We start from the raw sequence: 22,159 nt of genomic DNA, 5'->3' as shown, positions 1-22,159 counted from the left end.
CCTGCCCTATTTGAGTCCCTGTCCCGACTTCCTTCAGAGATGGACCACCATGTGGAAGTGTAAGCTAAATAAACCCTTGCCTCCCCAACTTGCTTTGGTCATGATGTTTCAACACAATAGAAACCCTAACTAGGACAGAAAGTGTTCCTTGACAAGGAAAATCATCGAAAACAAGTAAATGTCCTGTGTAGGGTGCTTCTGAACACCATTATGTAGAGTGAAGCCTTTTCCTCCACCAGCCGCTTCAGTTTTTCCCCCACCAGCTGCCTGGGCTCTGCCACAGTTGCAGTCCCCAAATAACACACAAGACACTATATTACTTATGAAGCTGTTGGCCTTGCTTATTTCTTACTGGCTAGCTCTGACTTAAGTATTTACTCCATAATTGTTAATCTAAGTATTTCTCTTATCGGAGAAAAAGGTCCGGACTTCTTACCCCTATGGCAGCTACATGATGACTCCCTGTGTTTCTCCTTCCCAGAATCCTGCTGGACTCCTAGTTCCACCTATCTTACTTCCCTATTGGCCAACAGTGCTTTATTCAACAACCAATAAGAGACAGATTTACAGAATGGCATCTCCCATCATCTCCTCTTTTCTTCTAAATAAAAAGAAAGGTTTTAACTTTAACATAGTCAAATTATATATAGCAGAACAGTTATCAAGTAAGAACATAGTTACAATATTATGTCCATTAACAATTTAGTAAGATCGGCCGGGCGTTGGTGGCGCACGCCTTTAATCCCAGCCCTCGGGAGGCAGAGGCAGGTGGATCTCAGTGAGTTCGAGGCCAGCCTGGTCTACAAAGCGAGTTCCAGGACAGCCTCCAAGACAATACAGAGAAACCCTGTCTCGAAAAACCAAAAAAAAAAAAAAACAATTTAGTAAGATTTAAAGAAAATATTATATATCCTATCTTTGTGAGTCTAAAGTCTTAGATGTAGCTTATCTTTTATCATAACTAAGGAAAACTATGATTATAATTATCTGTCTTCAACTCTATCAAAGACCACAGAAGGATAATATATAAACACTAGGATTGACAGAGACATCTGCTGCCTGGACAGTCACCTGAAGTTTCTCTCTAACGTTGGGGCATCCATCTTCAGCCCATAGGCCATAGTGTGTCTAGAAGATGTCTCAGCAAAGCAGGAATTTTCAAATTGTCCATCTGCATTGGCAGTCTCTCATTCATCTTTCTGTGTCCTGTAGAAATTCTCGTAGACTCTTCCATGAAGCAGGAAGTCTGAAGGACTGTTTGAGTTCAGCAGTCACTTTCCTATGGGTCCTGCATGTCCAGATTATACAGCAATAGTCAAGCAGTCCAGGCAAGAGCAGTTTCTTGCCCAAATGGCTAATCCTGCCATGTTGAAAGCAAACTCCATAACAAGTTTCTTCGATGCCCATCTTCCTCTCAGATGTAATTGGTGTTTCCAGGAGCAGACATTTCTCATTGTCAAGAAAAACCCTAAACCATTTTAAATGTCATTTTTGAAGGTCTTTGAAAGGTTTGAAGACTATCTATCTATCTATCTCAAATATATCTCTGTATATCTAGAAAACTTAACTAACCTAACTATAACCTAACTGTAAGTTCTGACTATTATAAGTAACTATCTATAGTCTGTATTCAATTATACAATATGTTTTAAAAGATCAATATAAGCACAATACTTAATCAAGAGGAGAAATATACACATCACAAAATTGACCTTGAATTAGTATCAATAAATGAAAAACCATACAAATACAAAGTACTCATTTCCATACCATAATTCCCTTTTTCCTTTAAAAAGAGATTGGTTGTGATCATTAACCAGGTATAAGCAACCCCATTCAAATGAAAACAAAGATTTATAAACAATATGGGGATTTGGATGTCGCTCATTCCAAACTGCTTCCTGCTGGATGGGGGTGCATGGGGATCATGACAAAACTCAGAAACCTGTATAAGTCCTTATTTTCGGAGTCTGTAAGGCTGCATCATCTTAGCTGTCTCAATTGTTGGAACACCTGGCCCACTGATTCCGGGGGTCTTGGTTCATCAAACCACAGAAGCCTGGAAGGAATCCACAGCTTTCCATTTTCTGTAGAAACATAAACAAAAACTCTTTTCCCAAGTAACTAGTCCTTATATTTAAAGTTAGAAGTCAAAACATTTTTGAAAAGAGGGCAAGAGGTTCTGCTGCTCAGTCTTTTATTCTTTCCTCTGTACACACCCCTAGCCATGCCCAAATGTGGGCCTGGCTAGTGACGTAGTGATGGGGGAAGTCCTGTGATTATGTCAATAAAGCACTGTTGGCCAATAGGGAAGTTAGATAGGTGGGACTAGGAGTCCAGGAGGACTCTGGGTAGAAGTAACACAGAGAGTCAAGATGTAACGCCATGGGGTAGGAAGTCCGGAACTATTCTCCGGTAAGAGAGATACTTAGATTAACAATTATGGGGTAATTACTTAAGTCAGAGCTAGCCAGTAAGAAATGAACAAGGCCAACAGCTTCATAATTAATATAGCCTCCTGTGTGTTTATTTGGGACTGATGCTGCACTAGAACCAGGCTGGCGGGAAGGCTTCTCTCAAGGAAAAGGTTTCTCTTTACAACATAGTTCACCGCCTGGCTAGTGACGTAGTTCACCGCCTACATCCATATACATCTTTAGTCACTCAAGTCTAAAGTGGGTGTGGTTAGCAGTGTGGTAAACCACCCTTTTATTACCTCATCTGTATGCGCCTCTAATATGCCACATGGCTAATGGCAGAGTACTAAATTTCCCCCTACAGTCCTGACAAGTCACAATATTCTGTCTCCCATCGTGGCATAGCAATGCTGGGATTACAGATGACCACTACTGTGCTCAGCTGCACATGGGTTCCAGGGATTTGAACTCAGTTAGTTCCTCATTCTTTCAAAGTAAGCACTTCATCCACTCACTGAGCCATCTCCCCAACCCTCACCTTTGTTTTTGTTTTCTTTGGCTTTTAAACAGCCTCTTTCTCTCACCTTACCCTTAAAACACCAAGGAAAGTAAAATCAAATGCTATCATTTTAACCACCAAACTAAGCTTAGATGGCCACTAGTTGTGCCTTCTCAATGTGCTTACTAACCTATTACATCAACTTCACCTTGGATACAGAAATGATTGGAGATTTTCCATTGCTTAGCAGTGTGAAAACAGTAGGAATCTACTGTTTTAATGGCAGATTAAAAGTAAAAGTCAAGGGCCTTTGGGGATTGCCCTATCAGTAAAATGCTTGCTAGGCAAGCATGATGACCTGAGTTGAGATTTCTATAACTCATTAGTAACTCAAGCTTTGGTGTGTGTGTGTGTGAGAGAGAGACAGACAGACAGACAGACAGACAGACAGACAGACAGACAGATTCCCAGAGCTCTCTGCCCACCTAGTAGAGTCAATTGGAGAGCTTCAGGTTAAGTGAAGGCACCCTGGCCCAAAAAAAAAAATAAGGTGGAGAGTATAGAGGAAGACATAATCTGATGTCTACATACCACAATGCACATATACATATTAAAAAATTAAAGAGCCAGTCATGGTGGCAAATGCCTTTATTCCCAATATTTGGGAAGCAGAGGCAATCAGATCTCTAACCTCCAAACCAGTGTAAAAAAGTAGTTTAATAAGCTCTTGCCTTAAAGGTACCATGTGCAGCACGTAATAAAAGTTCTAAGGTACTTGCTGATTAAATCATTGAAAGAGAAAAGATGAAAAGCCAGTGAGTCATACACATGCGTGACTGTGAGTACTCATGTTAAAACTTCTTGGGCCAAAATATTTGAGGGCATGCCACCACTACTATGAATTTGACATGTGGGTAAACCATCAAACTACTGCTTAAGAAAATCTTGAATACGAATTTGGAGAACTTCCTCAGCCTGTCTCTGTAAGATATGAGGTTTAGTCTTCACAGCTTCAACTCTCCTAAAAAGACATTCATTGGGTATGCCCTCAGCTAAGTGATTGTGGTGACTTTGTAACAAGGTGACTAAAACTTAAGCTTCATCTCAGCCCTGACACATCCTTGTACCCCTGATGTTTCCTCTACTCCTCTTCAATGTCAGAAGCCAGATTCTATTCACTCCCCCTCCCCCCACATACCCATCCCCACCCATGAAATTATCATAAAACTAGGTTTAAGGATTTATACAGGTTAGGCAGGCCAGAGTGTTGTAGACTATTAGAAGTGATACACTTGTTTATGTTGTGGAATATTTGTTTAATGATGCAAAGGTGTGTCACATTCTTTTATGTCGTATTTGTTTAATTCTGTGAAGCTGTGTTACTTTGCCAGTCTAGAACACCTGATTGGTCTAATAAAGAGCTGAACAGCCAATACCAAGGCAGGAGAAAGGATAGGAGGGGTTGGCAGGCAAAGAGAATAAATAGGAGGAGAAATCTGGGAAGAAAGGATTGAGGAGAAAAAAAGGAGGACTCCTCCAGGGGTCAGGCACCCCGCTACTTGGCAAACCATGGAGTAAGAAGTAAAGAAAGATATAGAGGATAAAGATAAAAGCCCAGAGACAAGAGGTATGTGGGATAATTGAAGAAAAGATGGCAAGAAACAAACCAACCTATGGCCAGGAATTTGTAATTAAGAATAAGACTCCATATGATTTATTTGGGAGTTGGGTAGTGGGCCCCACAAAGAGCTAAAGAGTAAAAAAAAAAAAAACAAACCAACAACTACACCTAAGTTCAGTACATACATATAGTAATATGTATCTGTAATCCCAGAGCTCCTGTAACAAGCTAGGAAGACAAAAATTCCTGGATGTTTGGGGGTCCAGCTAGCCTGGTATAGCTAACAGAAAACAAGAGACCCTGACCCTGTCTCAAAGAAAATGAAAGGTGAGAACCAATTGGTGGCATGGGCGTGTATACATACACACATGCACATACCAGAACGAGAGGGGGAAAAAAAACCACTCCAGCTTTCTACAGAGCCAATTGCTCTATATAGTTTTGTATGTGAAATGCATAAATCATCAGCTCTCTGACTTCACAGATGCCCCACCTCACCCCAAATCCTAATGAGGGAGCCTCCAAGCTTCCAAAAATCCTTGTCTCCACTTCCCATCTTGCTATCAGTACACGGGCAGATGTATACCATATGGCTTCTAGAGAACTGAACTTGGGTCTTCTGGCTTGTGTGGCAATCACCTTCCCCATTGAGCCAGATGCTGAGTGAGTGCTCTATCACTGAGTCATACCCCCAGCCCTTTAGCTAGTACCCGTGTTGGCTGCACATTTTCCCCTAAGGATACAGTGCTCTAATGTATTCCTGCGAGCCACGCCCCCCTTGGTTTCTTCTCTCATCGTGAAGTTCTTGTAAGCTGTTAACTTCTGGATGTTCATCACTGCCACTGGTCCTTATGATGAGCCCTTTGTCCTTCAGAGTCCAGTTCTGGGATCATGCTCCTACTTGGGGCCATAGTCTGCAGAGGAGGCTGCCGCCTAACTTCTTGGCGATGCCACTGCTCTCTTTGGCAGTGTGTTCTTAATGGTTTTGGCAAGTGGTGTGATGTTTGGGTCTCCCATACAGCACAGACATCTGGTCTTGTGCGACACTGCCATCTATCATGCCCCCTTCCCTAGCCTCATTTCTTCCTATTTAGGTCTTCCCAGCACTTTTCCCATGCTTCTAAGAACACTCATGGTAAGGCTGTCTCATCCTTTGGAGTCTGGTGTCCTGAAGAATCACCCCTACTGACCTGTGCTCTGAAAGTAGATGCACTGCCCTTGGGCAAGGTCAGGTGACTTATCCTTTATATAGATGACCAAACTTCTCCCCCTGATCTGACTAGTGGGCATCAATTTTTAATCAAACATCTATCACATATGTGACAACGCATGGCCTGCACTCTGTGTGCCGGTTTTACGCCTGCTCCATCTCACTAACCTTTGTTTTCACTTCACTGGCACTTCCTTGCACTTACTCAACACGCTGTCTGCCTAGCACTGTGCTAAATGCTACATGCTAATTATCTCATGCAATCCTGGTTTCTCTATGATGTCATCCTGAGCAAGAAACCAACTCTCTTCTGTAAGTAGGGATAATGATAATGTCTACTTTACAGGGTTGCCATGAGGGTTGATAATAGTTAAAACCAATAGTCATTAAAGTCCACTTGGCTTTTTGGCACCCAAACAATAAGTCAAACCAGTTATTTTACATGATACCAATGTACTAAAGTCTAGAAAGAGAAACATCAGTTTATTCTAAGAATACTCCATATAGAGAGTAAAGTATTACTAATCATATCTATTACGGCCTTAATCAAACTGAAAGCTTTTGTGGTTCCTGTAATTAACAGCACTGTAACAGTCAATCAAGCTGGGAAATAATGAATCTTCATACTGAAAATTCATTTGTTTGTTTTTACAGATAAACGATGGCTCTTTCTGAGGGCAGGACGCCCAAGAAAGCTTGACTTTAAGATCTATTGTTTTTCAGGAATGGTAAGATTACTTTGCACTGACAATTAACAAGGAGGCTTATTCTGCCCCTGGGACTTAGCATATTGCATTAATAATTCAGACACTATGCTACTCTGTCAACTAAGTTTGGCGTCCTCAACGATGGTGAGTTTGCCAATAGGAAAAAAACTTAGGGCAATCCCCTGAGCCTTTCTCCTTGCATTGGATTACATTGTATGGTGCCCATCAGCATGAAAATGCTGTGTCTTTACTTTTTTTGTGGCTTCCCCCCCACGCAAAAAAAAATTTATTTTAAGTCCAATTGGTTTTGTCTACATAGTCACTGGAGCTTGGTCAAATGGTAGCAAGACTCTTAAAGAAAAGTGAGACCTTCCCCACCCCCACCCCTGCCAGTAGCTATATATTGTAGAAAACTATACTTCAGTATCCTTATCACATTTTTTGTTTGTTTTTTCAAGACAGGGTTTCTCTGTGTTAACAGCCCTAGCTATTATAATTTTTAAAGTGCAGCACATGAGAGAAAGAACATGCAACAGAGCTTGGGTAGAGGAGTTTATTTATTAGGGAAAAGGGAATGGGAAAGGGAGGACTCGAGGGGGGGGGCGTATCCAGTCTCTGGAGACAGGAACAGCAGAAGAGAAAAGAGAGGCATAGAAGGTGAGGGGGAGGAGAAGAAAGACAGACAGGTAGAGAAGCAGAAAGAGAGAGAGAAAGAAAGAAAAATGGGAGGTGGGCAGGGCCCTTTTAAAAGAACGCAGGTGGTGCTCTTAATGGCTGCAGCTGAGGGCGTATCCTGTCAGAACCCCAAGGACTGGCCAGAACAGATGACTGAATACTAACACTGACTGTCCTGGAACTTACTCTGTATACCCTGTAGACCAGGCTGGGCTCAGATTCAGAGATCTGCCTGCCTTTGCCTCCCAAGTGCTTGGATTAAGGTTGTGCACCACCATGCCCAGCCTTATCACAGTTTTTCAGAGTTCTCTACCATGGCTTCCTGTCTAGGCCGTTACTTTTGGGATGGGGTTGTCACAGAAGCCTCCCATGTCTCTCTTTCTTGACTGTGAGCCTGCAGTCATCAACAACACTGCAGAAGAAGCCTCCTTGTCCTTTACAGTCATTATCATGGACTTCCACATGCTACCTGATGACAGCATGTACCACAGACATCCACCTGGTCTCTGGCATCAGCATGTACTGTAGAACTCAGCATGGCTTTCAGCAATAACATGGGCCATGGGCACCAACATGGTCCCCAACTGCAGCAGTACCATGAACCCAGACATGCCCTCACCCCCAACAGCATAGATCATGGACATCAACATGGCCTCAGGTGGCAGCACAAATTACTCACATCTATTACCCACCCTCATCAGCAACACAGCCCATGGACATCAACATGGCTTCAGGCAGTACAGGACACAGGTCACCTTGGACATCAACACAGTCCCAGGCTGCAGCAGGGCCATGAACTCAGACATGTACTACCCCCAGTGGCAGCATGGACCACAAACATCAACATGGCCTCAGGTGGTAGACCAGACCATGCACATCAACATGGTCTCCAATAGCAGCTCAGGTTCAGCCTCTCTCCACTGTGTAGGCACTGTTCTGCTCCTCTTCCTTCCCACCCCTCCATAGAAAATTCATTCATTGAAGTGGGACTGGAAACTGCAGCACCTCTCTCTCTCTCTGTCTCTCTCTACACACACACACACACACACACACACACACACACACACACACACACACTTGCCCTCACAACTCTAAATGCAAATATTCATTGCCAGGAGTCATTGGTGCTCTGGCTCAAGGCCTCCAGGTTTCTGAAGCACCATAAGTACTGGACCATTGATGAGACTTCTTTGATCACAGTCACGCTTCAGGTTTTCATCTTGGATGGTGATGATGTGCTTGCTCCCAGACCTGGTCCAGGGGCTCATAAATGGAGTAGGGCCTGGATGGCTGCTGAGTTGGTCACCACCACTACCCCCCAACAGCTCCCTTCCTCCCTCCCTCCCTCCCTCCCTCCCTCCCTCCCTCCCTCCCTCCCTCCCTCCCTCCCTCCCTCCCTCCCCGTGCTGCAGCAGGCTCTTCTGGGGGCTGTGTCTTTCCTTGTTAACTAGAAATCATTCTTGGCCTAGAAATCATGAACGCATCTCACAGAAGCAGATAGCTGAAGTGGAAAGCCTAAGTTACATGTTCTTAACAATAGAAAAATAAAACAGAGGGATAACAATTATGTGTGACTTATTTATTTGTTTGTTAGTTTTGGTTTTTGGATTTTTGAGACAGGGTTTCTGTGTATAACAGCCCTAGCTGTCCTGGAACTAGCTCTGTAGACCAGGTAGACCTCAAACTCACAGAAATCTACCTGCTTTCTGCCTCCTGAGTCCTAGGATTAAAGGCATCACCACTACTGCCCAGCTGTGACTTCTTTACATGCTCTAAAATTTTGATATTCGACTAGCAAAGTGATAAACAGAAATTATATATGCTCTAAAGCCTGCCTGCAGTGCTCAACAATTCAACTCATGCCACTCAGTGACCCTTTATTCTGAACTAGTATGTGTGCGGACTCCATTCATTTCTGAGATGATGGTGCACGCTATGTGATTGATATTAACCAGACAGTGCCTGCATAGGGGGCAACGTGGGTCCCCGGCAAGGCGGTCCCTCTTCCTGCCCTCAAATAATGTGTGCTTCTTGGAGAAAGATGATGATGATGATATCGACCAAGAGAATAAATAGTAGAGTGTCAACTTGCCAAAACAGGTAAAAAGTGTCATAAGATTGCAGAGGCAGGAAATATCACTGGAAATTCAGGGAGACTTCATGGAAGATATATGAGCTGAGGCTTGGGAGGCACTTCAAGATCAAAGAAAAGATCTCGGACCTCGTGCAGTCACTTTGAATCACTGTCACCAGAGACCTGACCGCGGAAGGGAGGACACGTTCAGTTTCAGAGACATTACCGTCCATTGAGGCACAGAATGTGGCAGCACTAGGACACAGTCCGCACCTCCAGTTACAGTGAGCCAAGAAGAGGGACTGGCCCAGCAGCGTGGTCTAATGTTGGGAGGCCTGTCCCTAATGACCTATTTGCACCAGCTGCACTGCATCTCCCAAAGGTTCTCCAACCTCTCAAAATAGCACCACCAGCTGGGGACCAAGTGTTTACTGTATTTGTCTGGGGGTATGTTCCAGCTCAAATCATAACAGGGCTGTTTAGATAACAGGCACTTATGTCCTTCTGGGGACTGTTAAGACTGGATTTCATTTTATTCATGAGCAAGGCATTGTCTTCACTCAATTGAAATAAATGTGTATTTATTCATGCTATTTATTTGTGTTTTGCCTGCATGTATGTCTGTGTACCACGTGTATGCTCAGGAATGTTGTGTAGGTCCGGAGGAGGCATCAGACCCCATGGAACTTGAGTTACAGATATTTGTGAACCACCATGTGGATGCTGGGAACTGAGCCCAGGTCCTCTGAAAGAACAAGTACTCTTAACCACTGAGCCATCTCTCCAGCCTCCTTCACTCAATTTTAAATACCATGATGGGAGAGATAATCTCTCAGTATTCTCGGGGGATTGTTCCTAGTCTCCTCCTCTATGGACACCAAATTCTGACAATGCTTATGTCATAGTATTTACATGTAACCTAGGCACATTCTCCATATATTTCAAATAACCTTTAGGTGATTTATCATACCTATTATAATATAAATGCTATGTAAGTGGTTGTTGTATAATATATACTACATAAGACACATATAGTACTTCAGCTTAGTTGTTAGGGAATAATGATGAAAAACAAGTCTATATAGGTTTAGTATAGACATCATTTTGTGTGTGTGTATGTGTGTGTGTGTGTGTGTGTGTGTGTGTGTGTGTGTGTACATGAGTTCACTTCCCCAGCACCCATGTTAAAAGCTGATCAGGCATGACTGCATGTATGTACACCTTCAAGTGTGCACACAGAGGCCAAAGAAGGATGCCAAGTGTCTTCCTGTCTTCCTCTACCCCTGTCCACCATATGGCCTGGAGACAAGGTCTCTCACTGAACAAGAAGCTAGTTGGCCAGTGAGCTTTTGGACCTACCTTTTTCCCCTCACCCCACCCCTGCTCCCAGGGATTACAGGCACTTGCAGTCATACCCAGCTTTCTACATGGGTGCGAGGGATCTGAACTCAGGTCCTCACACTTAAAAAACAAGGGATCTTATCCACTAAGCCGTATATCCATGCCCCAAATACCACATAAAAATATTTTTAATTCATGGTTGGTTGACTCTATAAGTGTAGAATTTGCAGATATGGAAGGATAGCTGTGTAATATTTGTTCATTTTGCTTCTTTGATTTTGAGACAATCTTGTATTCTCATATTTATGCCAGCAAAACATACGTATAGAGTGTCTACTATACACCAGGCACTTTAGTGCATAAGTTTTTAAAGCAGTGGTTCTCAACCTGTGGGTCATGATTCCTTTGGGGATTAAATATTAGATATCCTGAATATCAGATATTTACATTATGGTTCATAGCAGTAGCAAAATGACTTCTATGAAGTAGCAATGAAATAATTTTATGGTTGGGGCTACTACAACATGAGAAACTGTATTAAAGGGTTACAGCATGAAGAAAGTTGAGAGCCATTGATTTAAAGAAGAGAAAAAAGGAGTTAGAAAGTGAGTAGCAGTCACCTGAGCCCCTCAAAGGTATGGGTAAAGTTGGTTTGATGCCCCCCCCAGTAGAAGAAGAAAGCCCTTTAAAAAGTTAGGTCACCTCCCCAGGCCATTTTCAACACCTCACATCTACTCTACTTTGCAGTGCTGAAGTGACAATAAATTCAGTGTGTACCTTCTGGGTTTTCTCAGCAGCAGCACGCACAGGACAACTGGTTGGCAGCGAACCCGGAGCTGAGGCAGGGAGGTGGAGGGAGGGATCACAAGGCTACCATGTAGCCAGCTGTTCTCGGTTCTCTCCTCGTCACTCAGATTCCACTAGAGATTGTTCCAAAGAAGCCAAGTCCCCCTGCAGGCTCAAGGCAAGTTGTCCCTCACATGATCCCAGCAACATTCCCCAGCTCACCTTTCCACCCCATGTGCTTTCCAACCTAATTAATTACACCAGAACTTTCCAACCAGTTTTTCAGCCAGGTGGTGCTGGTGCATGCCTTTAATTAATTCCAAGACTCCAGAGGCTGGCAGATCTGGTCTACAGAGTGAGTTCCATCCAGGACAGCCAGGACTACACAGAGAAATCCGGACTTGAAACAAACGAACCAAAACAAGAAAACCTTTCCAAGCAGGTTTTCAAAATCTAGAAGCTTCTGGACTAACAGGGAATTCCGGGAGATGTTGGCCTCCACCTTGCTAGAGATGAGTGGATCATGGGAAGATCTCTTTCCTGAATTCACTCATTTGCTGTCCCTGTCATTCCTGGAGCACACATGCTTTACTGTCTTTCATTACTCTTTCTCTCTCAGCGTGTGTTTCATCTCCAGGTTTTTCACAGCTCCTGTATGGCAAACTTTTCTCACTTCCCTCCACAACTCTTACTGTGCCTCACTCTGTGCCTCGTGGGTAGTGGACTTCAGTGACTTGTCTTCTTCTGTGTAGGATTTGCCAAGCTTCACAATACTTAAACCTCCAGAAAAATTCACATATCGGGTTATTTATTGTCATAAATGACAATATCTCTAACAATGCACTGAGTCTTCAACTGGTTCGCTTAAGACAGCTAGAAATGTCCATTCACATCCTACCAGGAAAGAGCTTGAAAGGATAAACATGTACTTAAAGTTCCCCAAGGTATCTACCATCTGCTTTAATTCCCACCACCAACTTCTGAGGAGAGATTAGGTATTTGTTAAAGGTCACCGCATGGCAGAGCAGAGTTGACAAACTTCAAAACTCTGACTCTTCTGGCTATGTCACACACATCCATTAGTGAGGTCCTTTCAGAGATATTTAAAGTCTCATCACTACTCACGTGGGTAGCTATTCACTAAGATACAAATTGAATAGGTTTGCTGAATGGGGTAGCAGAAAGAAAATCGACTATATAAACTAAAGCAAGAGCCTTCACATCTTTGAACTTCAAGGTCTTATTTGCTTACACAATTCAACACGGTTGATGTCAACACTGAAGTAACAACCACACAAAACCCAGCCACTGGTGTAAGTACTCTAGCCACTGGCTGAAAAGAAAGACCAATTGCATTCTTTGGAGCTTCCGTGGGTTAAATGGTAATCCTTCTTCCTTTTACACAGTGTCAAGTGGAAGCCAGTCCACAGGTCTGACATTCATATTAGTTAGACAGGTGTTTCTAACTCAGCAAACATATTACATGAAGGAGCGGTATTTGCTGTCTTACATGAAAGCAGATTAACCATTGACCCAACACCAGCCAGCAGCAACCACCATCAGGGGAGGTAAATTGGTACTATTGTCAACATCCTTTGAAGTTTTCTCCATAGCAACTATCACTCGGGAAGAGTTTAGAGTGGCAAAATCATCTCTTCCAGTCCCTCAGCTATACCAAGTCCTACTGACTTGTCCATCATCCTTCTGTCCTTCCTTCCTTCCCTTCCTTCCTTCCTTCCTTCCTTCCTTTCCTTTCCTTTCCTTTCCTTTCCCTTCCCTTCCTTCTTACTTCTGGCCCTGTAACCCAGATTGTCTTCAAACTTCCAATTCTCCTGCTTCTGAATCTAGAGTGCCAGGATTACAGATGTACACCACTCCTGACAGCACTTTGTGTTTCTAAGACCACAGGCTTGGTAGTGAATCAGAAGAGACTTTTACCTCTTATTCTACACCCAGGTGTGTGAGTTTGAGAACAATGTTACTTTAACAATCAGTTTTCTCGCTTATAAAATGACTGCCATAATGTTTGTTAAGATTGTCATGAAAGTTAAGCTAAATCACGAATATAAAACACTTAGTATATCTGCCACATTGTAAGTCATAAAACAGTTGATTGTTAGAAGAGACTAGGATTTTAAGCCCTAAGATACAGAAAAGCAGCCGGGTGATGGTGACGCATGCCTTTAATCCCAGTACTCGGGAGGCAGAGACAGGCAGATCTCTGTAAGTTCGAGACCAGCTTGGTCTACAAGAGTTAGTTCCAGGACAGCCTCCAAAGCCACAGAGAAACCCTGTCTCAACCCCCCCCCAAAAAAAGAAAAAAGAAAGAAACAGAAAAGCAGGGAGAGGACCCCTTGGAGCTGGGGGAACCATTCACACATTTGAAATATAAAGTCCATCACAACTTTGCCCCAGTCTTATCTCCCCAGATATTATCTGCTGGAGTCAACAAAAACTTCCTTAGATCCCTCGAGGAGGAAGAGTGCCTTCCTTGGTCTCTCAGATTATTTTACACATCTTAAAATTGTCCATTATGCATAGATTCTGGCCAGTCTATACGATCTCACCCCAGCTGCGAGTGAATACACTGCAAGGCCCAGGCTTTTGTCTCTGTGTTTGCAGCCACTGGGTGGATAGGTGGGTGAATGAACGGATAGATACTAAGCATGAAGCAACACAACCACTTTAGAGATGGGTCCAAGGACCCATATTTCTAGGTAAAGCATCTTTTGTTCTACAGATCTGCCTAAGCCTGAATCTAAATAGACAGGGAAAGGACATGGCACTCAGAGAATTGTTACCAGGTAAGGGTGGTTGAGAAATCTTTGCAAACTTTCCAGGGAAATGCATGATTAGTGGTGATATCAGGCATGACCAACATTGGATAAAGCACCTTGTTAATCAGAGAGCCAAGGCAAGATGATACATCCCTGCAGCTCACAAGGGTAACAGATCCACCAGTTAGGAACAAGTCTTTCCAGGCCTGATTTGCTGCCAGCAGAGCGGTAGAGAGTGGGAAGGGAACATGTTCCCCACAGTTGTGTTCACTTCAGCCGGTGGTGTAAGATCTAAAGACAGAATGCAACTATGGAGACAGATCATCTGGAGGCAGCCCTTCAGAGTATCTCTAGAGCATTCTACAACACAAGGGAGAAGTGATGAAGGTGAATATCTTATTCTGTAAGACAACAGACGATGGTAATGTTTATTAAGTGATCACTCACACCTTCCATTTTTTTGAAGTGAGGTACTAGAATTTGTGGTGATATATTATTTATGATTTATTAAAGCTTGCCCGAAGATTCTGAAAGTAAAGCCAGCCTCAAACTATAGAGATCAGGCAGCAGTGACACACACTTTTAATTCCAGGACTCTGGGTTAAGAGGTAGACAGATGTCTGTTACTTCAAGGCCACACTGACTACACAAAATTGATACAGTTGATACAGTCCTAAAAAAAAAAAAACAACTCAAACAAAGGTGATCTCAGCACCTGGAATCACAGGCCTTTACTCCCAGCATTGGGGATGTACATAAGACAGGAGCAGGATCTCAGAGCTGGCATTCAGTCTGAGAATTAGTCTCTAGCCGTGCTGAGGAGAGCATAGCAGTCTGAGTGAATCCGAGGAGCAGTGAAGTCAGGAGCAGTTTGAGGATCACCCCTTTGGTCTGAGCTGAGGTAGAGGTAAGATCTAGTGACTGACTGCTTTTCTTTTCTGATTTGAAGCTTGAAGCCCAATATCTGTCTCTGGGTATTCTATTTTTCATGCTATAAATGATTTAAAATGGAACAATTAAATGAAGGGATAATCAACTTAGCTGGGATTGCCATACTGTTAATTATTTTGAAAATCTTTGTTGTTGTTTTGATGATTCTTGATTTATCTGTAAAAATGTTGATTGATATGAGTGTAAGATGCAGCCCTTAGAAAAACTTATTAAAATAGATTATAAAGTCATTCAAACCCAGGCTGAGGAATTACATAGAGAACCAAATTCAGCATTGCATTTTAAGGTTAAAAAGGAACATTCTAAGGTCTTAAGAGAACAACTTTAATATATTCAGTGACCTTACTAGACAAGCCAAATGAAAGAGATTCTATAAAAGCTACTTGGAAGCCTGTGACAATGTTAGTTTTAGGGAAGCAGTAGTCTCTTTTGCATCCATTTATCATTTGTGAGGCAGATGATAAACATGTAATCAGTTTGTAATCGCTATAGATTGGACATATTTGATTAAAGCTGTCCTAGAACCTGGACCACAAATACAATGGATATCTTGGTTCAGGGAAGAGGCTAAGAATATTGAACAAAAGGCTGAAGCTAGAGGTAGAGACATCTCCCAAGATCAAATTCTTGGAGAAGGACATTATGCTACTTTAGAAAGACAATTCTAATATGATGATAATCTCTTGGGTTTAGTCAATGCAGTTTATGAACATTAGGGTTTTGTTTTGTTTTGTTTTGATTTGATTTTTGGTTTTTGAGACAGGGTTTCTCTGTGTAGCTCTGACTGTCCTGGAACTCACTCTATAGACTAGGCTGGCCTTCAACTCACAGAGATCTGCTTGCCTCTGACTCTGAGTGCTGGGATTAAAGGCATGTGCTACCACCACCGGGAACACACCAGATTTTTAGACTCAACTCAAGCTGCTGAGAACAGTGACACACACCTATCTGTTATCCCCACACTCGAGAGCTTAGGCTAGAGAATTGTGAATTTGAGATCAGCCTGGGATACACAGTGGGACCCTATCTCTAAATAAATAAACAAGGCACAGGATACATAGTGAAAGTATGCAATATTAACCCATTTGACAAATATGTGAACACCCTCTATTTGCCAAGAACTTTTCTAAGCCCTGAGAATAAAGTGACCAACAATACAAGCCTCTGAATCTCAAGACTATTACATTTTAAGATGACAAGGAAAACGTATGAAGAAAATATGCAGTCTATCAGGTAATTAGCATCAAAAAGCAGTCTAGAAGAGGGCAATGAGCTAAATTACTGTAATAGAGACATCTACTGTCCTTACAACCACATGGTCTGGTCTTGCCTGACAGACCAGCAAGAAGAGATATAACAGTATGATACAGTTGCCAGGCAGCTAGTATTGATACTTGTGGGGAGGGTGACCTCCCTCCTCAAGCCTGACCACAAACAAGTTAGGGTAGGGAAAGGGTGTTCTTATCTGAAGCACAGATTATGCAGCTATCTCTTGTTTCCTCTTGTGGAAGCCCAGAGACCAGGAGAGATCATCTTACTTTGAAAGCTTTGGTTGTGATACATAAAAGCCAGTAAGCTCAAGCAAGAAACAGGACACTATATAAAACTGTTCGAACAGATCATCAATAGATCTTCCTGAAAGGAAAGAGAAGGAGAGAAAGATGGATATTAAAAACTCAAATGAGTTGGAAAGGATATTGCACACGGCCAACGAAAGATTTTTTTAAGGAGAGAGCAGACTTAAATCTATCCCAAATGCAATCCAGAGAACCTACAAGGAGATAGAAACTATAAAGAAGATTTAAGCCAGGCAGTGATGGCACACAGCTTTAACCCCAGCACTCAGGATGTGGAAGCTGGCAGATCTCTGTAAGCTCAAGGCCGGCCTGATCTACAGATCGATTTCCCAGCCAGGGCCATTACACAGAGAAACCCTGTCTTGGGGAAAGAAAGAAAGATTTGAGTCTTGGATGTCACCTGGCTCTCATACACATGTCATCGGAATTTGTCATTGAGATAGATGTGGGAGATAGAATATTCGGAGAAAATAGTTGAGAATTTTTCAGAATTGCTGAAAGAACAGCATACTTAGTCAAAGCAGGTATTTGGGGTTTTGACCCCTTGTCTATAAGTAAAATGGTTTCCGAATCACAGTCCAGAAGTCTGTCTCTCCTTGAGCATCAGTTCACAGTTTTCTAGGGGCTTTCACAGAGAGCTACACAATGGCAAGCATTGAATTGCACCCCAGCCCCTGAGCTAGGTAAAACGCTTACTATGCAAGCATTTTAGAACGCATTCAGTCCCTGGAACCTACAAAGGAAGGATAGAATCAACTTCTGAATGCAGCCATTGACCTCTACATGAATTCATGTGGGCTATTGTACATATACATACACTCCCTCACTCTAAGATATACAATAATAATAAAAAATTTAAAACAATTTATTTATCTTTATGTTATGTGCATTGGTGTTTTGCCTGCATGTATGTCTGTGTGAGGTTGCCAGATCTTCTGGAACTGAAGTTACAGACAGTTGTGAGCTGCCGTATGGGTGCTGGAAAAGCACTAAGCCATCTCTCAATAATTTTTTTAAGTAGAAAAAAGACATTTACTAGTGTGACATACACTGTACATTGTCTAAGTGTCATGGGCACAGTAGCTGGTACCAGTGAATTTGGTTGATTCTCTATACTTCTCAAGCTCCCTCCCTCCCTCCCTCCCTCCCTCCCTCCCTCCCTCCCTCTCTGGCATAATAGGTTGCTTCTTTGTCCTAAGTCCCTGTCCTCTTTCCTAGTCTATTCTCAGTCCAAGAAGTGACATAAGACAACATACATTTCCCAAGTCAATGAAGACGTACCCAGCTCTCAGGGTGCTGTTTCTACACTGGAATTTCCACTGCGCCCTCTCCATCCTTCTGTAAGGTTACCAATGATCCTCTGCTCATAGGAAACCTGCCACCGGTCTGAAAGCATCTATCACTCCTTCAAGATTCTTCTCAAACTCGGGCCCTGGCTGCTCAAGGCTTTAACATTAATGAACCCATCGTCAACACTGTTTATTGGTTTCTGTGCTGTGGCATACTCTGTCTCCTGGGCATACTTGTTGTGCGATGGGAGCTCAAGGAATTCTTAGTGAATAAATGGCCCAGAAAGTCTTGGCAAACTGGTGGACAGGTGTGGGCAGGACAATGCTCACCAACCCTCGATTTCATATACTTCTTGTAGGAAATTTACCTATATAAATAGTTGGGACTGCCTTCAAAGACTAAGCTTCAAGGCAGCACACTAAAATCCTATTTAAATATTAACCTTTGATAAGCAACCTTAAGTCCTTCAATTGATTAAATAAACAAAAAATACACACTAGTCATTGAAATCACAGATAGAACACATGTGTATATAGTAATATTTGATCAGAAGACAATGTTGTGGGTGGGACGGTGGTGGCACACGCCTTTAATCCCAGCACTCGGGAGGCAGAGGTAGGCGGATCTCTGAGTTCGAGGCTGGGCTGGACCGATAGCCTCCAAAACAATACAGAGAAACCCTGTTTAGTAAAAAAAAAAAAAAAGACAATGTTGTGGTCCTCATGAGTTCGTGTAACACTGCTACTAAATCAGACTGCTGACAGTGAGGTCTGGGTGATGCCATTTCAATGATTTTAGAATCTGGTTCTGAAAAAAATCTGACTTTTCTACGACTAGTCATCATTCTATAATTTTTGTTTTGTTTGTTTTTGTTTTGCGAGACAGGGTTTCTCTGTATTGCTTTGGAGACTGTCCTGGAACTTGCTCTGTAGACCAGGCTGGCCTTGAATTCACAAAGACCCACCTACCTCTGCTGGGATAAAAGGTGTGTGCCACCAATGCCCGACTTATAATTTTTTTAAAGGAGGGTTTTATTTCTAAAGGAAAGAGATTTTTCCTTTCCTCATATCCCCAGGATGTCCCAGGGGCCTGGTCTGCACAGGTACTTCGTAGCCTAATTCCCTAAACAAAAACACGGGAGGAGAAGATGGCCGTTCCAGTGAACAGTTCCATCCAAACTGACTGGATAATTTCTTTTGTTTTTGTTTTTTTGTTTGTTTGTTTGTTTGTTTTGTTTTTTTCGAGACAGGGTTTCTCTGTGGCTTTGGAGGCTGTCCTGGAACTCGCTTGGTAGTCCAGGCTGGTCTCGAACCCACCTGCCTCTGCCTCCCGAGTGCTGGGATTAAAGGCATGCGCCACCAATGCCCGGCCCTGACTGGATAATTTCTAAGGTTTAGTGATGGAAAAAAAAATCTCCTAATTAGCCTATTTTGCTTTCCAGACAAAATGCCTCTCCAAACTTCGCGCCCACTCCGAAGCTGCTCCAGGAGGGCGTCTTGGAGGGAGAATGCTGGCACTCAGCTCACATTTACTGGACTTTGCACAGCTGGAACCAGCGCCCTGGGCTGCAGCTCTTCCCGGAGTTTGCAAGAGGCCCAGACAGGCCCGCTCTGAGCTCCGCAGCCCGGCGTCCCCGAGTGTCACACTGGCAGGCGGCCTACTCGCTGACTCCACTTCCTCTGCTCGCTTTCCCGGAGGTGCCCGCCCACGCCACCGCCACTCCCCCACTGAGAAGTCACGCTCTGGTCTCTGAGCTGCTCGGAAGCTGCCGCGAGGAGAAGTAGTGGCATGTGGACGAAGGAACTGACAAGGGCCCTAGAATGGGACCAAGAGACAGCCCTTAGCCGTGACTGTCTTTAGTTAGTTTAGTTCCTGGAGACTGAATTTCGATCTTCTGCCTGCAAAAGAGGGTGCTGATCTAGACCAACTCAGTCTGTCCTCTGCCCGGTGTCACTGTCCTGAAACCCAGGTCCAGACGTTTCTGGGAGCGCTGCAAAAAGGAGGCGAAAAAAGCGCCCCCCCCCGAGGAGGACAAAATCGCTCTGATCTCAAACCCACTTCTCTCCTCCTTTCTCCTCTGTATCTCATTTTCACTGTATATCCCAGGTTGGTCTGTGGCTGTCTATCTTGCCACAATCCTCCTGCCTCAGCTGGCATAACAGGAGTGCGCCTCCGCAATCCGCACCTCCCAACAACGGATTCGATAAATGTTCGGAACCCCAGCATCTTACTGAAAATACCTTTCAGCTTTTTCCGACAAATTCCACAGCAGCACCCTAGGGCCCCAAGCACGCGCACAGACACTGGAAGCAGCGTCGCAGCCAATACCGCCATTCATTTGCATCTCAGGAGCCTGCCCCATGTCTAGCCTGTCCCCTGACTTCGAAGAGAAGCTAATAATAGCGTGTACGTCAGGCGGACTACAACCTGAGGAGTGCCCATGAGCCGTCGTGCGTGAGTCACCGGGACTGCACTGGGCTCTGCGCCACCCCAGGAAAGTGATGGTGGCGGGGAGGCGGACCTTTTACCCCTCCGGGAGGAGGTGGCACAGGATCCCCGAGGGCGAATGGGAGCCCCCAGTTTCGGCCGGGCCCGGATGGAGCCGCCGGGAAGTAAGATGGAAATTGTTGGTATGGTGGTGGCCTCCCCCGCTTCCTGCGGGGTCCCCCGCCGCGGCCCCATTGCACAATCCCTGTCGTGCAACTGCCGCGTGACTCGCACCCAGCCCGAAATGGTTCCCAGGTTTCCCAGCTTAGCAGAAAGCCTCGGCGTCTCCGCCCTAACCTCAGGCACCCTCCAAGCCTTATTTCTTCGGGTGGGGGACTGGGAAGAATGCATTTGTCAAGGAAAGGCAAGCGCACTCCCCTCCAGCTGCAGGCTGGCGCAGGGTGGCCTTTCTATGTGGTACACTTTCAGGCAACACGTGCTTGGGGGTTGGGGTAGAAGCAAGCATCTGTCATAAAGGAAGAAGAGGGAAGCTGTGCTAGAGAGCCAGCCTGTCTCTAAAAACCAAAACAAAAAACAAACAAACAAACAAAAAAAAGCAGTAAGTCTAGCAATGTCCCAGCAAGGTATCAGTAACTCTGTAACTCACTTCAGTTATCTCCACGAATTGAGGAAGAGAGGGACCATGAACAAATATTTCTCCAAGATCGAATCTAAAATGTCAGGTTTCCGACTGACCTCACTTTGATGGTTAAGAACGTCCGTGTCCTGCCAATGTGATAGCTTGTTTAGGAGTAAATTGTCAAGAGTTGCTCTAAACTGGTCTGTATCATTCAGGCTTGGAATGCATTTGCTGCACATCCTTTAAAAACACACAATCTGTGAAAATATAGGGGACTTCAATGACAGGCTTGCAGGCTAGCTTGTTGTCTTTGGCATTTTCAAGGGTGACCGACCACACCTAATGTTAGGCACCAGATGCCTAACAAATAGATGTGAAGATCAAAGGAACCAAAATTAAAAGTGGTAATCACGAATAAAGGTAATCTTTTGTGGGTTATAAAAACTTTCTGCAATGATAGTTGTAATTCAATCATAATAATGCAACTCAAATATAAGCCCTGTCCCTTTTTGAGACTGGGTTTCTCTGTGTAAGAGCCCTGGCTGTCCTGGAACAAGCTGACCTTGAGCACGTGAAGAGCTACCTGACTCTGCCTCCCGAGTGCTGGAATTAAAGGCCTGTGCCACCACACCCAGCTCCAAATACAAACTGTTACCCGTGGAGAAGTTCATGCTATGGGGATGGCAACTCACAACCATCTTAACTCCAGCTCTAGGGATCTGACACCATCTTCTGACATCTCAATGCACATAGGTATACTCCCTATATACATAAACAAATAATAAAATAATAAAATAAATCTGAAAGGAATTTGTAAAGTTGACCTAGGCACAGTAGCACATGCCTATAACCCCAGCACTGGGGAAGCAGAGGCAGAAGGATTTTGAGTTCATCAGCCTGGGCTACATAGTAAATCCCCCAGGTTGGCATGGGGTATAAATACAAGACTCCACCCTCCCCCCCAAAATAATAAACTTATAAAAATAAACATATAAAGTTATTATTGTAAGAATAATAACTTTATATAATATTTATTGGTACTGGATTAAAAAACTGTATCTGAAGATTCTAGACCTATATCCACACATATGTAAATGGGGCTTGGAGAATGAAGAAAGGCAGGATCCTTCAGTAAGTAGTGTTGGAGTAGTATAACTCTTAAACGTT

General features: G+C 43.6%; 1 long non-coding RNA gene across 1 annotated transcript; it reads left to right on the top strand.

The window, feature by feature from the left end:
* Nucleotides 1-2,374: 2,374 nt before the first annotated feature.
* On the top strand, nt 2,375-21,739 carry LOC121144008. Its single transcript, XR_005881341.1, has 3 exons — nt 2,375-2,415; nt 6,402-6,475; nt 19,367-21,739. It is a non-coding gene; the product is annotated as an uncharacterized LOC121144008 (long non-coding RNA).
* Nucleotides 21,740-22,159: the final 420 nt, after the last annotated feature.

The sequence above is a fragment of the Mesocricetus auratus genome, unplaced genomic scaffold (genome assembly GCF_017639785.1).
Source record: "Mesocricetus auratus isolate SY011 unplaced genomic scaffold, BCM_Maur_2.0 Super-Scaffold_100014, whole genome shotgun sequence".
NCBI classification, from domain to species: domain Eukaryota; kingdom Metazoa; phylum Chordata; class Mammalia; order Rodentia; family Cricetidae; genus Mesocricetus; species Mesocricetus auratus.
The sequence above is the reverse complement of the archived record's forward strand: the minus strand, read 5'-3'. Positions and strand labels throughout refer to the sequence as shown.